Below are 14,998 nucleotides of genomic sequence, written 5' to 3'. Positions count from 1 at the left end.
TGCCTTCCAACCCAAACCATTCTATGATTCCCCAACCCAACAGACCCTTCCAAGGAGCAAACCCAGCACTCTGCCACTGCTGATGCTCATCTCCAGCACACACACTGCCACTCGGCGCACACAAGGGCACATGTTCCACAGACTCACTGCCATGAGAGATAAGGAGCTCAGTCCCTGCACGCAGGGATTGCATTGCTGCATCTAAAAACCCAGCACGCCGTCACTTCTCACTTCCAAATGTCAAGCCAAGCTGTTCCAAAAGGACGCCTCGCAGTAAGATGGCCAAGGGAAGCGTTTGTGCAGATCACACTGACCTACGGTGACAGGTTTATTAAAGAGAAACTCAATTCTACCATAAAAAGGGCATTGAGAAATGGCTGTTTTGATGAAGCTTGATCCAACCTGACCCAGCTTCACTCTGTAAATTAATGATGCTCACAGCAATCTTCAGAACTGATCGATATCCCTTCCCCTTGACATAAGTCAAAGCTGTGCAGATGATGTCATTCATTTGAAGGCCACAGAGTGTGTTTGTCAGCCAGCTTTGGGGTTTGCCTATAAAAGAAGATTACCTAAATGACTCTGTCTGAGGAACACTTCAATTCATAAATAGGTGCCCACAAAAAGCAGCGTTTAACACACAGCAGCTGCACAGTGGCAATAAACAGCCACCCCAGAAGACAGGGAGCTGTAAAACACCCACACCCCATCAAACACAAACCCACGGCAGCTTTCCCTGGGACTCAAGCTATCAGGTTTGCGCTCTCGCATCCCAACAGCGAGGAACGAGCGTGCAGAACGCTGCAGGAGCTCTGCCAACTATCAGTCATTCGCTTCCCTGTAAATGTATTTGCTGGAATCTGTAACGGCACATCTCCTGCAGCCTCTCCTGTCCCTCCAGATGGGTCAGGGGAACTCCAGGGAGTGGAAAGGCAGCCCATGGGCTGAGCTCAAACTGCTCTGCAGCGTGGACCCGCTCAGACCGCTCAACTGTAACGTTCCTACTTCCATCCCAGTCCGAGCAGCCAAAGGGAATGTGGTGATGGATTTCTTCAGCCATCCTCCTCATCACTAAGAGTTCCTTTCAGGCTTGGGTGAGGTCTGGTCTCCTGCAGAGTCCAGCTTTGAGGAGCTTTTTACCATTGGGCAAACTAACAAGGACTTTACATCACATACATCTTTGCTGTGTGTGCAGCAAAGAGAGAGCACCACAAAAAGAACCTAAGCATCCCAATTTCCTTGTCTTGCAAAAGCAAGGAACTGGATCTGTTGGAATGAGTCCAGAGGAGGCTGGATCTGAGGGCTGGAGCACCTCCCATATGACGACAGGCTGAGAGAGCTGGGGTTGTTCAGCCTGATTCCATGAAAATAAGACATGGTAGTGTGTTTGGGATAAAACAAGCTTGAAAGCATTCTTCTCTATGAACCAAAAGAAAGACAAGCTTCCCACAAAAATTAACAAGTCCGGGTAGAATCCCCCCCGTAACAAACCATCTTAACCCAGCAAGGTTGAGCACAGCTCTTCCACGCTGGCAGTGTCACCCTTTTTCAGAGTAGTCGAAATTGAAAACGAAAATGGAACAACTAAAGCCGAAAGCTTCCTCGAGGGAGCAATTCAGCAGTGAGCACGCAGGCAGAATCACCCAACACAGACCAGAGTGGCTGCTCTCAAACCATGAAACAGCTCTGCGCAGAAGGCAAGGACAGCCGCAGTTTCACAGGCGCTTGGCAGTGCGTGGAGCAGCTCTGCCTGGCATCGGGAGTCTCATCGAGCAGCTGACCCTGGTCAGAACCAGCCCGGTGCAATCGCACGCAGTTCCTCAGTTTGTTTGTCACGCGGCCCACAAAGAGTTGTTTGATTTTAAGGGAAGGAAGGGAACAGCCAGGACCTCTTCTTCAGTAGGTTCAGCGCTGCAGCGCAAAGCTGGGGTCCACACCAGAGCAGTTTGCTGTCACAGACAAGGAGGAAGGCTGGGTCAGAGAGGCACCAAGCCAGGCTTCCCAGCACCACAAACGGGCTTGGAAAATCTGACAGGAGTGAATCAGTAACTCCTGCCCACTCCTCTGTTCCCCTTTCCACAGCAAACACCAAAGGAAAGGTGCCACCCTTTTCTTTCCATGCTGTTAGATCACCATGCCACGAGCACCTATGCCAGATGCTCTCAGAGATCAAATATTAGGACAAACCAAGATTGTTCACTCATATTTTTAAGAACATTTGAGATCTCTGCAACAAAACTATTATTAAACTCCTCCAACAGGCTTAGAAGTAAAAATCTGCAACACCAACAGATCCCAGTGTGCTCAGATTTACCAGCCCCAGGTTTTGAAACAAGCAGGACTTCGCTCTTCATAACCCAAGGCCAGGCATGACCTGGGAATTCCAGTTCAACCAGTTCCACTCTTTCTGCCCTCATTCCACCCGTTTTCTTAGAACAACAGACAGCAACAAAACCCTACCCGGAATAAACAATCCATTGTAAGCCCGTGGATGGAAAGCCACCTGCTCCCCCCACAATTAAAGGCATTTCCAAATTCCAGCTCTCGCTCAGCCAACACAGATGGACACGAGAGGCATGCACGGCACAGAAAGCCGCTCCGCTTCCAGCAAAGCCTTTGTATGGTGAGACACAAAGCCTGATGGCAGAGTCTGTCCCTCCACAAGAACTGTTTTGTTAAGGGATCACAACATAAATCAGCAATCTTCCAGCCACAAAAAACAGCTCAAAACTCACACACGGCCCAATTAAACTCGCAATCTGCTAGAACACACACACTCGCTCTGGCTTCTGGGGACCGCGAGGACCAGATCCTGCAATCCAGCTGACACTGTCTGCCCCAGATGCACCCACAGTGCAGCAGTAAATGTGAATGAATTTAAAATGTGATGGCTTAGTCACCATAAGCTACAGGTTTTCACTTTCTTGCTCAGCCTTCTCCCATTCAATACCGTGTTGCAGGAAGGAAATAAACCCTTGGCAAAGGAAGCGATAGTCCTGAGAGCAGGCAATAAAACGCTGAAGTGAGAGCCGACCTTGTGCCTCGCTCGCTCCTGCAGGACCTGCCCCCAGTTCCGCAGTCCCTTAGGTCTGCAGGTATTTAGGCTGGACCTGGATTCTCTACAGGAACGATGCATATGGAGCACTTGGCCACCAGAGACTGCTCATTATTCAGATACTTGCTGCTGAATTGCCAAGAGAGAAAAATCAGTCCGAGAGACCTTTTCTGCAGTGCTTTGCAATGCACACCAAGCACCAGAGAGCAAGACTCCTTCTCTTCTCCCCTGCTGGTGGTCTTCATGTGCTGTTTAGCACTGGCCATCATCAGTACACTTGGATCTGAAACCCCAGATATGGATAGGACTGGATTCCCAGCGTGGTTAATAATTTCCCAGCAGAGCTGCTATGCCGGAGCAGAGAGCAGAGCATTCTTCCAGCCCCTTCAAGCGTGCCAGCAGCTCCAGCCACAGGACACAGCCCAGCAGCACCCTCAGGAATAGTCCCTGTTAACGTCTGCCTTGCAACTCGGATTTCTTTGAAGACAAATGCTAGCATACCCTAAAAAATAAAGGTTCACGGATCCAAACTCAAAGCCTCATCTCTCTTTATGAATCACACAATGTTATTTCTCCTGCCCGTCAAAACAGAGATGTCTCACCTTGCAAAATAATCACTACGGTTGCCCAGGCTCACAAAAGTCTGCCCGATCTGTTAGAAAGCAGAGGGCACTGAATGAAACTATTTGACAAGCGCTCTGCTAAAAGACAGCAAGCATTGCAGCCCACTTCAAACACAGTCAAGCAGCGACTGCAGGGCAGCTCAGCTCCGCTGGCATCAGCCACCAGAAATACAGCCTGCCAGTGAGTAATTGTGGGGACAGAGCCTGTGAGGACACTGAATTTAAGACTCAAGCCTGCAAAAAAAGCTCCACAAATGCAGGTTTAGAAGGTCTTATGTCCCACCTGCTGCAATCGGAGCATAAGGATCAAACTGTTTGCCTTCAGTGCTGTAAGAGAAAAGCAAATCATCCGGGACCTCCACCTCACCTGCAAAGTCTCTGTGTAACAGGAAAAGCTTCTCTGACTGCGAGGGACAGGTGTGAAGGGGACACCCACATGAGCAGATTGCAATGGAAGGGGAGACACTGAAAGCACGGATGGGGCTAAGCCGCACGCTGACATCCACCCCAGCACATTCCCAACTGCTTTACTGGCTGTCTCTGAACAGTGGTTTAACCCCAAACACGATCCATCTTTGGGACATGAGCAAAAGTCAGTTGGCTGCTGGGACTCTTCCCACCATGATAAGCGTGATGACTTTTAGCCAGCAACTCCCCAACAGGCTGTTGGCAACGGACACATTCTCCTCCTGTTTAACGCAGACAGAAATCCACTCCCAACAGACTCCTACTTCAACCGCTCTTCTTCTCACAATCAAGTCACATGCCATATCAGAACCAGGATTTTAGACAAGAAAGCTTTATTTTTAAAGCATTCGTGCTCAAAAGGGGTGCAAGGATGAACAGAGTGGATGACTGAAGCAGGCAAACAAAAGCACAAGCTGTCAATGCTTTCCCCAGAGCAACCACCAACAATGACTTCATACAAGGCTCTGTTGAAGCCCAACGTGTTCGCAGCATGGTCAGCCACCCCAGAAGTGCTGCCTATGGAGGACACGTTCCTCTAATGCCCTTCTCCAAGATCAATGTTCATAGAATCACAGAATGATTTGGGTTGGAAGGGACCTCAAAGCCCATCCAGTTCCACCCCCTGCCATGGGCAGGGACACCTCCCACTGGATGAGGGGCTCCAAGCCCCATCCAACCTGGCCTGGAACCCCTCCAGGGATGGAGCAGCCACCACTGTTGGGGCAACCTGTTCCAGGGCCTCCCCACCCTCACAGCAAAACATTTCTCCCTAAGATCTCATCTCAATCTCCCCTCTTTCAGCTGAAAACTGTTCCCCCTCGTCCTGTCCCTGCCCTCCCTGATACAGAGCTCCTCCACAGCTTCCCTGGAGCCTCTTTCAGTGCTGGAAGCTGCTCTAAGGTCTCCCTGCAGCCTTCTCTTCTCCAGGCTGAGCAACCCTGACTCCCTCAGCCTGTCCTCATACAGGAGGTGCTCCAGCCCTTGGATCACCTCTGTGGCCTCCTCTGGACTCGCTCCAACAGATCTGTGTCCTTCCTGTGCTGAGGACTTCAGAACAGAAGGCAGTAACGCACCACATTTTTATAGGACACAAGAGCAAGACAACCTGTGGCTTTAAGTCCACAGAGAAACACTACCCACCACATTATCTCGGATATGCAAATCAAAACCCTTTCTACTGGCAGTAAGAATGAAGGTGTGAATGGCTTCCTGCAGCAAAGTCACCTTGGAAATACCTAAGAATTTGTGCTTCCAGTAAGACAGGACTAAACCGTAGTTCTAAAGAATGTCCCCGATAACTTATGAGCAAACAGAGAATTTCAAACCCTGAGGGAAGGATTTGTGGAGAGCACAGGAGGACACATCATCCACCTCACCTGGTAGGGTTCTACTATCTTAACTGATAATCAAAAGACAGCAAGCTAAACAACCTGCACCAACATAAGGAATCCTACTCCTGCATTTACTTAGCAATGCAGCCATGCAGCACGAGACAAACAAACCTAAAGAAACGCTCATGTCAGTTAGTAAAAAGCTAGAGTTGTTCTGGTACTCATTATGAGCACAACAAAAACATGTCCTTCACCATTAGTCCCCTATAAAAACAACTCTGAGCGGCAAAACACGCCAGTGAATCAGCCACAGTGTTCACGAAGAACCTACCGTGAACTGAAAGTGAACTCCACCCGCTTGTTAAATATTAAGCTGCTATAGAAACTGTGATTAAATACACAGAGCCATGAATCAGCCACCTGAAACGAAGGTAAAACCTCAGCAATCGTGGAAGTGCCCAGCACTGACTTTTCAGTCATGCTGAAACTGTGGCATTGTGCAGACAAGTGGCTTTATCAGACACCACACGCCTCCCATCAACATCTGGCCTAGAGGTGGGGTTGTTCAGCCTGGAGAAGAGAAGGTTGTGGAGAGACCTCAGAGCAGCTTCCAGTACGGAAAAGGGCTCCAGGAAAGCTGGGGAGGCGCTTGGATCAGGGAGTGCAGGGATAGGACAGAGAGGAACAGTTTTCAGCTGAAAGCGGGGAGACTGAGATGAGATCTTAGGAAGAAATATTCTCCTGTGAGGGTGGGGAGACCCTGGAACAGGTTGCCCAGAGCAGTGGTGGCTGCCCCATCCCTGGAGGGGTTCCAGGCCAGGTTGGATGGGGCTTGGAGCAACTGGATCCAACAGAAAGCATCCCTGCCCATGGCAGGGGGTGGAACTGGGTGGGCTTTGAGGTCCCTTCCAACCCAAACCATTCCGTGATTCTTTGATTTAACTTTTCTTACTTTTTAGGTTGGTTGGTTTAGGGGCTTTCTACTTCTTGGCAGTGCTCAAAGCTCCATGCCCTCATTACAGGAACAGAACAAACTGTTTTCAAATCCATTTTGACACGACTGAATAAGGCACATTAAAAGTGAACTCCAGATGCTTCCAGACCAGCCGTGTCTCTCTCTGCCACACTTTCAATCAAGCCTGCAGAAAAGCTGAGGAAGATGGCAGGGCTTACCAGCAGCTCCTCTGTCGTGAGTCTGAAGAAAGTGGATTTAAAAGAGGATTGATTTTCCCAGAAACTAATGCTCTCAAATCAGAATAAATCCTCCAAAAGAAGAGATTATCCATAAATTTACTAGTTAGAAATGTTAATATACCCAGTGTTTACGCAAGGACTGCTGCTCTCCACGCAAGAGCATCACCTATGCAATCTTGTATTAAAGGAGAAACAGATTTCTGCCTGTTCCTGCCAGCTTTATAAACACCACTTTCCAGGAGTAGCAGTAATCTGCTGAGGAATCAAGGCAAACTTGTTCCTAGTACACTGGGAAAGCTCTGAGAAATCCTACTCTGCAAAGGAACGTAACCCTGAACAGATCCACAGGCAGAAAGGTCTAGTGTGAAACCTGGAAAACATTCAAATAGGAAAAAAAAAGCAGAGCTAGAATTTCAAATACCCATTCACAAAACACGGGGGATGATGCAAGAGGCTGGAGCATCTCCCATGCGAGGACAGAGTGAGAGAGCTGGGGTTGTTCAGCCTGGAGAAAAGAAAGCTTCGAGGAGACCTTAAAGAAGCTTCCAGGACTGAAAGGGGCTACAAGAAAGTTGGGGAGGGGCTCTGGATTAGGGAGTGCAGACATGGGAAGTCGTGGCTGCCCCATCCTGGAGGTGTTGAAGGCCACGTTGGATTAAAGCTCCTTCCAACTCAAACCATTCCATGATTCTATGATTCAAATGAAGAAACAACAACTCCAGCACTGCTGACTCAACCAGAGCACAGCAGTAATGCCCATCCACTGTTGCTTTACCCAACACACACCTTGCTACTCAGACAAAAGCTTCCTCCTGTTATTCACGTTCTCTTTACTCAAGGCCCCTCCACACACCGTACGACACGTAGTAGGACGGACTCAGACCAGTAGAACCTGGCTACTAATTACCACCCTTGAGGCTGAGCTGCATTAATGCATCCCTCTAGCTATGAACTCAGGTATGACTGTGCCCTCACTCAGTGATCTTAGACAGAGACAGGAGGATGAGACAAGTAGGGAACAAGTGACTCGCCTGACATCAAAAAGCACGGCAGCAACACAGCTGGGAGCTGAATCCGGCCTCCTGCCCACCCAAGCATCCTTATTTTCCCTGTACTCTGGTTGACAGATGGACAGAACCCAGTCATTAGAACATGGATTGAAGGCCTCATTGGTGAAGCTAAAAGCAGATGAGAAATAGCACTGATTAATGTAATCACTAGTGTCAGGCTGCTGGTGGAGATCCTGCAGTCTCACAGCACTCCTTCATCCTCCTTTCCCAGCACGTTGCGTTCCCATGGGTTCCTGCATGCCTAATGCTGGAGATCGGACTGCACGCGCTGCAACACGTCCAAGACACCCTGGAAAGCCTGCTTAACAAATTAACCTTAAATTCCCAATTTCCTTCCACCAGATACATTCCAAGTAAGCCCACCAACACACCCAGAGAAGCTGGATGCTTTCTTAACACTCCCAAACAACACCTTCGCTGGGAGAGGTGCAGAAAGACCCGGCTTGAACCGAGATGTCAGCAATGGAGCAGCTCATGCAGTTTTCCAGTCCAGCGTCTTCTCCCTGCAAACCCTATTTATCTTCATATCCACAGAAAATAATCTGGTATAACACAAGCAAACCAGAACAACAGCAAAAAACCACTTCCTGTAATGTTAGGTGTCAGGCTGAGTTAGCAGGTACGAATGTTCCTCGGCTTTCCTGGCTCTGCCAGCGCCAGCTCTCTACTGATTGTCCTCACTCTGCTCTGAACAGGTCACAGAGAGGCCAGATGGCCTCCAGCCACAGCTAAAACTGCTGAAAAACAGCACAAGCTGAGCATGCCTAACGGCACTCACTTGACAATTCCACCCAAAGGTTGGTATCGCTCTAAAAAGGCACAGCTGAGCCAAGAGAAATCATGTTTAAACATGCCTGCAATCTCAGTTTTCTGTCAGTAACTGTGGGACTGTCTGTTAAAAATTGATTTGGAAGTAGAAGATGAAAACTTCTGTGACCTTGCTCACCTGTGGCACTGATCCACAGGCAGGAGGAACAGGATACGGATCGAGTTAGGAGCAGGATGTAAGCACCAACTCAACGTTCAGCACAAGGTAAATGAAGCTTCAGTGACTCTACAGGGAATGAGCCACTTCCAACCTGCTAATCAAAGAATGTACCTGAAAGACTCCATCCCTGGAGGTGTCCAAGGCCAGGTTGGATGGGGCTGGGAGCAACTGGATCCAGTGGGAGGTGTCCCTGCCCATGGTGGGGGTTGGAGCTGGATGGGGTTTAAGGTCCCTTCCAACCTAAATGATTCTGTGATTGTGATCGATGATGGTTGATTTTAGACAACTAAATCCAAAACACGTCTCTAAAGGGTGGATGAGTTAACTGAAGAAAAAATTGGCTGCCAGTACCTGAGGTTCACACCTGTAGCAGAAGCTTTCTGGAGCCAGCAAACTGAAAAGGTTCAAACCCTCTAGTTTAAGCACCATTACGCTTTACCAAAGTCCAAGGATCTTTACCAAATCTCTTTCAAAAGGCACACAGCTGCAGTGGAGCAGGAGCTTAGGGTAGGAGCTAGGGAAATGCCAGGCTTGCACAAACCACCCTCATCAGTATGCACCTTATTTTGCCCGTGACATTCAGCAGGCATGGTTAATTAATTTGTGATAATGCACTGCCCATCACAACTTCTGAAGTTAGCTGTGCAGCTGGTAGGTAAGTAATTCTTCACTGTGTTTTGTAAGCAGTGTGCCAAAAAGCACAAACACAAAAGAATAAAGTTAACAATCTGTTTACCCATTCCCTTCCTCCTCCGACTGTTGCTGTTTGAGGAAAAAAATAGCTATTTCCAGGATTCAGCAGAGAGAAATTGTTCAGATTTTCCTATCTTTGCCAACAATGTATCATGTTATGTCATAGAATCAGAGAATCATAGAAAGGTTTAGGTTGGAAGGGACCTTAGAGTTGCGGGATGAAGCCTGTTCCTTTGACTAATAAGTGTTAAAACCCTCTCTTTGGAGATAATTAATCCTCCCTCCCCCATCCCTTCCCTGTGGAAAGCGCATGCAGTCATCAGTACACAAAGAAATCCAAACAGTGTGGCAACCGGGCTGTGGCTGGGGATGAAAGCTGCCTCTCTTTCCCCCTATCACAGCGCAGCTGATAATCCAAAACAAGTTGACACCACAAGCAACGGAAAGAGCAACATGAGACCAGTATCTATAGATGAAGATGAAGGGCTTCATCATGTAGGAAAACAGCGATTTCTCATTTGCAAGGAGCATAAATACCAAGGCATAATTAGTCGTTGCTAGAGGTTTTGTGTGGTCACCTGAAAGATTGACTTGAGTCATTCCAAACCAGCCAGAAGCAGGAAATCCACACTCTTTCCCCTATGATCCCGAGCCCATCACCCAGCCAGAAGCAAGTCAGACCCACCTCCACACCTCAGGTTCCTGCAGAACACAAAGCACTTGGGGACCGTTCAGAAAGCACTTGGGGATCCTCCTCTGACAAACCCCTCTGTATCTACACACCGATTCCCACCAGGAATCTGCCCTTAGATTTGGGGGCACAGTTTGGAAGGAGTTAAACCCCGAGCCAGAAGCAGGACTGCCGGCTTCTGCATTCGCTGCCTGACGCGTGACCCCGCTGCGCAGACAAGAACTGGGAACAGTTACCACCACAGCACTGACAAGTCAGCAAGAGCCACTAATTAAACGATAAAAATAGACCTCTGAAAGGGCTTTTTTTTCCCCTCTTGACACAAAGCTGAGGCCTAACGCTGCCACACATCCATTCGTTTTCCACGGGCTCCAAATCCATCAGCAAAAAAAAAAAAGCCTTCTCACACTCACAGCAAACCCACACGGGGCTTATATAGTGAAAATCCCAACTAAATGGATTGGGGAACCGATTCTGAATGACGTGGAGCATCTCTTCACTACTCCCACCATTAATGGAAGCAGGAACGAGATGACATCTTTGCCCCTAGTAGCTGTCCCAGCTCCTTCACCCTCCTTGTCGCCCACAGCTCTGATTTTCCCTGAAAAATGAGCAGGTTTTGAGCTGACCCAGATGACACCAAGGATTGCTGCACCTCGCTTCACGCATGGCATCGCTCAAAGCGGTGACAAAAAGCAGTATCAGTGCAATTCCCACCATTCCATAGGTTTTGGTCTCCCACTCCCCACCAGACACAGCTTTTGTACAGCTCATAACAGAATATTCATCACCAAGCAATAGACCTGCAGGAACTGCCGCATCAGCGATTTTTAATACCTATAATGCCCCAGCACATCCCAAACAATGAAATTTGATCAAAATAGAAGCCATTTGTTTAAATACAAGCGATTTGGTTTTCAAAACTGTCATCAAATTAAACTGGAAATCAAATTAACCAGTGATTGAATGAAGGAGAAGGCCGTATAATCACAGATTACTGAGCCAGCGGCACGAAAACAAGGACACAATCGCATTCCCCTTGTTTGTGGCAGGCGCTCAGCACTGCCCTGTGCTCCCAGCAGGACTCCCCCTCCTCATCTCCCAGGACCCAAGGATGCTCCGTGCCTCAGACACAGCTCATCCAGCCATTTCTTGGCAGTCCACAAAGGAAACGTTCCTTACAATAACACCCTTTGCAATATTATCCGATAACAAAGCCTGTGAAAAGTACAAGCTGACACACTCGAAACCGCACTAATTTAGGACAGAGCAGCACAGCTATTCCCAGCACTGCTGCAAAGAACATGTTTAAATCTACTCTGAATAGGAAAAGGAGTTTGTTTCCATCACCATCGTGCAGAACTGCGTGCCAGGTTCCCTCAGAAGTGGCCTCATTTTGGCTTTGTTTCTCCCCCTTTTTTTTTTGCATTCTCATTTGAGAAGGAATTTGAACTACGTAAAGTTACAATTTCAGGTCTCGTCTGCTCTTAAAAAAGTAATTTAGATTAATTTAAACGGCGTGTTTGAAGAGCAACAGGCACTTATACAGCGGGCAGAGGAATTCCATTACACTCCTGTGCAACTTCCACAACACTGGCACATCGAGCTGGTTCAGCTGAACCTATCCTTCACCCACCAGGACCACGGAAAATCTCATTATTCCCCTTCCCTGCAAGCAAATCTGACTCTGCCCCGGCTATTTCAAAGGCGAGCTTCAAGTTTAAAACTCCCTCCTGTAGAATTCAAGGTTTCTTTATACAACAGAGGAGGAATCACAAGCATTCCCACTTCTAGGCTCGTGGAAGAAACATTCAGACATCCTAATGCTTCAAAAGAAGCTTTGTTACTTCATTTCAGCCTCAAACATTCTGACATCGCTCACTTTTTCAGCCCCAGAGTGGGCATTGAGCTCTCACCTACCTGCACCTGGGCAAACACAGCCCGTCAGGCGAAGTGGGGAACCGTTCATCTGCAGGCAAACAGAGGGAAGAATGATTAAAGGAGAAAGCACAGCGTTTCAGCCAACATTAAGGCAGCACAGATCAAACAAAGGAACACCCCGGGAAGAGCCAGGGGAGGTGGGTGAGCTCCAACCAGGAGTAAATCTCCAGAACTGGGATTTACTTTTGGGCACAGCCCCAGCCTTTCAGGAGCAGCAGTGCACACGGGATGCACCTCTCACCACCGCGTTTAGTTTTAAAGCGGGGTTTTTTTAAAAGTTTGAACTGTGAGAGCCTGTCCTGCCCCCACAACTGACCCCAAACAAGTTTCTCTCCCCACACCAACCCCCATAGGCCCCTTTCCCTCCCCACTGACCCCATAAAGGGTCCTCTCCCCCTCCTCTGGGTCCACACTGATCCCTTCCCTTCCTGACCCCGTGAAAACCCCACTCCGCATCCCCCCACGATCATACACACCCCTTCTATTCCCCCTCCCCAACCCCACACAGACCCCTTCTGACCCTACATCGGCCCCTCTGCCCCCCAACCGACCCCACATCGGTCCTTCTCCCCCTGACCCCACACAGACCTTTTTGATCCCCCCTCCTCGACCCTTCTCTCCCTCCAAAATCCCACATAGAACCTTTTCCACCCCATACAGACCTCTTTCATCCTTCCCAATCCCACATTAGCCACTCTCTCCCTTAACTGACCCCACATCGGCCCCTCTGCCCCCCAACTGACCCCATATAGACCCTTCTCCCCCAGATCCCACAACAGCCCCCTTTGCCCCCATCACTGACCCCTTTCCCTCTCCCAACCAACGACCCCACGCCAAGTCCTTTCCCCCTCTGGCCCCATACAGGCCCCCCACCCCAGCCCCTCTGCCCTCCCAACACCACACCGACCCCTTCCCATGCTCAACCCCAGCCAGACCCTTCTCCCCCTCCAGCCGCCCCCTCATCGGCCCCTCTCCCCCTCATAATGACCCTTCTCTCCCCTCACCAACCACTCTGACCCCGTACTGGCCCCTCTCCCCATTCCAACCCCACACCGACTCCTTTTACCACCTCAACCCCATACAGACCCCTCTCCCCCTCACGCAAACAGACCCTTTTTATCCCTCCTCCCCAACCCCTTTCTCTCTCCCCAACTCCATAGAGACCCCTGTCCACTCAAACCCCACACAGACCTCTCTCCCTCCCCCCAACCCCACACAGACCTCTTTCCCCCTTTAACCAATCCCATACAGATCTCTTTCACCCCCTGACCCCATAAAGCCCCCCCTCGACCCCCCTCTCCCCCATACCGGCCCCTCTCCCCATTCCAACCCGACACCGACCCCCCTCAACCCCACACAGACTCTTTATCCCCTCTCCCCTACCCCACACAGACCCCTTTCCACCCCCCTAACCCCACACCAACCCTCCCCCTCCTTTCCCTTCCCCAACCCCACAAAGACCTCTTTCCCCCTCTAACCAATCCCACATCGACCCATTTCACCCCCTGGCCCCATATATCCTCTCCCAACCCCACACCGACCCCTTCCCCAACTCAGCCCCATACAGACCCCTCTCCCCCTCACGCAAACAGACCCTTTTAATCCCTCCTCCCCAATCCCTCTCTCTCTCCCCAACTCCACAGAGACCCCTGTCCACTCCAACCCCACACAGACCTCTTTCCCCCTTTAACCAATCCCATACAGACCTCTCTCACTCCCCGGCCCTATAGAGACCCCCCTCGACCCCTCTCTCCCCCATACCGGCCCCTCTCCCCGTTCCAACTCCACACCGCCCCCCCAATCCCACACAGACTCTTTATCCCCTCTCCACAACCCCACACAGACCCCTTTCCACCTCCCCAACCCCACAACAGTCCCCCTCCCCGTCCCGACCCCTTTCCCGCCCCGGCCCCATAGAGGATCCCCTCCCGGTGCTTCCCCTCATACCGATCCTACTCCCCCTCAGCGACCCCCCGACCCCACACAGACCCTTTTTATTCTCCTCAACCGACCCCACACCGATCTCTTCCCCCTACTGCCCTCGGCGCTGCTACCGGAGCGAACAGTCCCGTCCCGCCCCCCCTCCCGCCGGGGTGCCCGGTGCCGCCCGCCCTCACCCGCCGCGGCCGCCGGCTCCCCCGCCGCCCCGGGCCGGCCCGCCGGAAGCCTCGCCGGAAGCGGCGCGCGGGGCACGACGGGAGTTGTAGTTCGACCGCGGGAGGGGCCCGACGCCAGCCCAACGGGAGACCACTCCCCCTAGCTGAAGGCCACGCCCCCTGGCACAGAGAAGCAAAACTTCAGGCCACTCCTCCTTTCGGAGATCACGCCCTCTCGCGGGTGGCCACGCCCCTCTACTGAAGCCACGCCCCGTCTTTGGGACGGTGCTCCAATAAAGGCCACGCCCCTCGCTTGAAACCACGCCCCTCAGTCTAAGCCACGCCCCTTGTCTGAAGCCACGCCCTGTCGCGGAGGTAGTGCCCTGAGTGAAGGCTGCGCCCCCTCGCCTGTAGGCCACGCCCACTCGTGAGAGACCACGCCCCTTCGTCTGGAGGCCACGCCCCTCAAATGGGTCTTGGAACGGGGATGGTGGAGGGGGGTGATGGGAGCCACGGGGTGATGGGGAGGTTCGAGATGGGGGCAATGAGGGGGTGAGGGGGTGGGATAACGGGGAGACTGGGGAGAAGGAGGCTGGGGGGGGTGGGGAGTCATGGGGGGATGTGGTCCATGAGGGGCTGGGGGGATGCTGGGGCAGGGTGTGAGGGGGGTTGGGCTGAGAGGGGATGGGGAGGGTTGGGATGAGGGGGTGGGGGGGCTTGGGGTGGTTTTTTTGCACCCCCCCTTAAAACAAAACATCATCTTCAAATCATAAATCTCAGGATGGTTTTATTCACGCGCGTTATTTCTGAACTTGAAGGGGGGGACACCCACGAAAGGGAGGACACAG

General features: G+C 50.9%; 1 protein-coding gene across 4 annotated transcripts in view; it reads right to left on the bottom strand.

Moving 5' to 3' along the window:
* PHACTR4 (phosphatase and actin regulator 4) overlaps nucleotides 1–14,248 on the bottom strand; it is a 77,436-nt gene extending 63,188 nt beyond the window's left edge. For 2 of the 4 annotated variants that reach the window (XM_054086539.1, XM_054086534.1), the window contains exon 1: nucleotides 12,034–12,057. The gene's annotated coding sequence lies outside the window, so the exon portion shown is untranslated. Of the gene's footprint in view, nucleotides 1–12,033; nucleotides 12,083–14,171 lie in introns of those variants that run through there. The other 2 variants (XM_054086536.1, XM_054086540.1) reach the window with 2 other exon arrangements.
* Nucleotides 14,249–14,998: the final 750 nt, after the last annotated feature.

Source organism: Cuculus canorus, chromosome 22 (assembly GCF_017976375.1).
Source record: "Cuculus canorus isolate bCucCan1 chromosome 22, bCucCan1.pri, whole genome shotgun sequence".
Lineage (NCBI taxonomy): Eukaryota > Metazoa > Chordata > Aves > Cuculiformes > Cuculidae > Cuculus > Cuculus canorus.
This window is presented reverse-complemented; position numbering and strand designations above follow the sequence as displayed.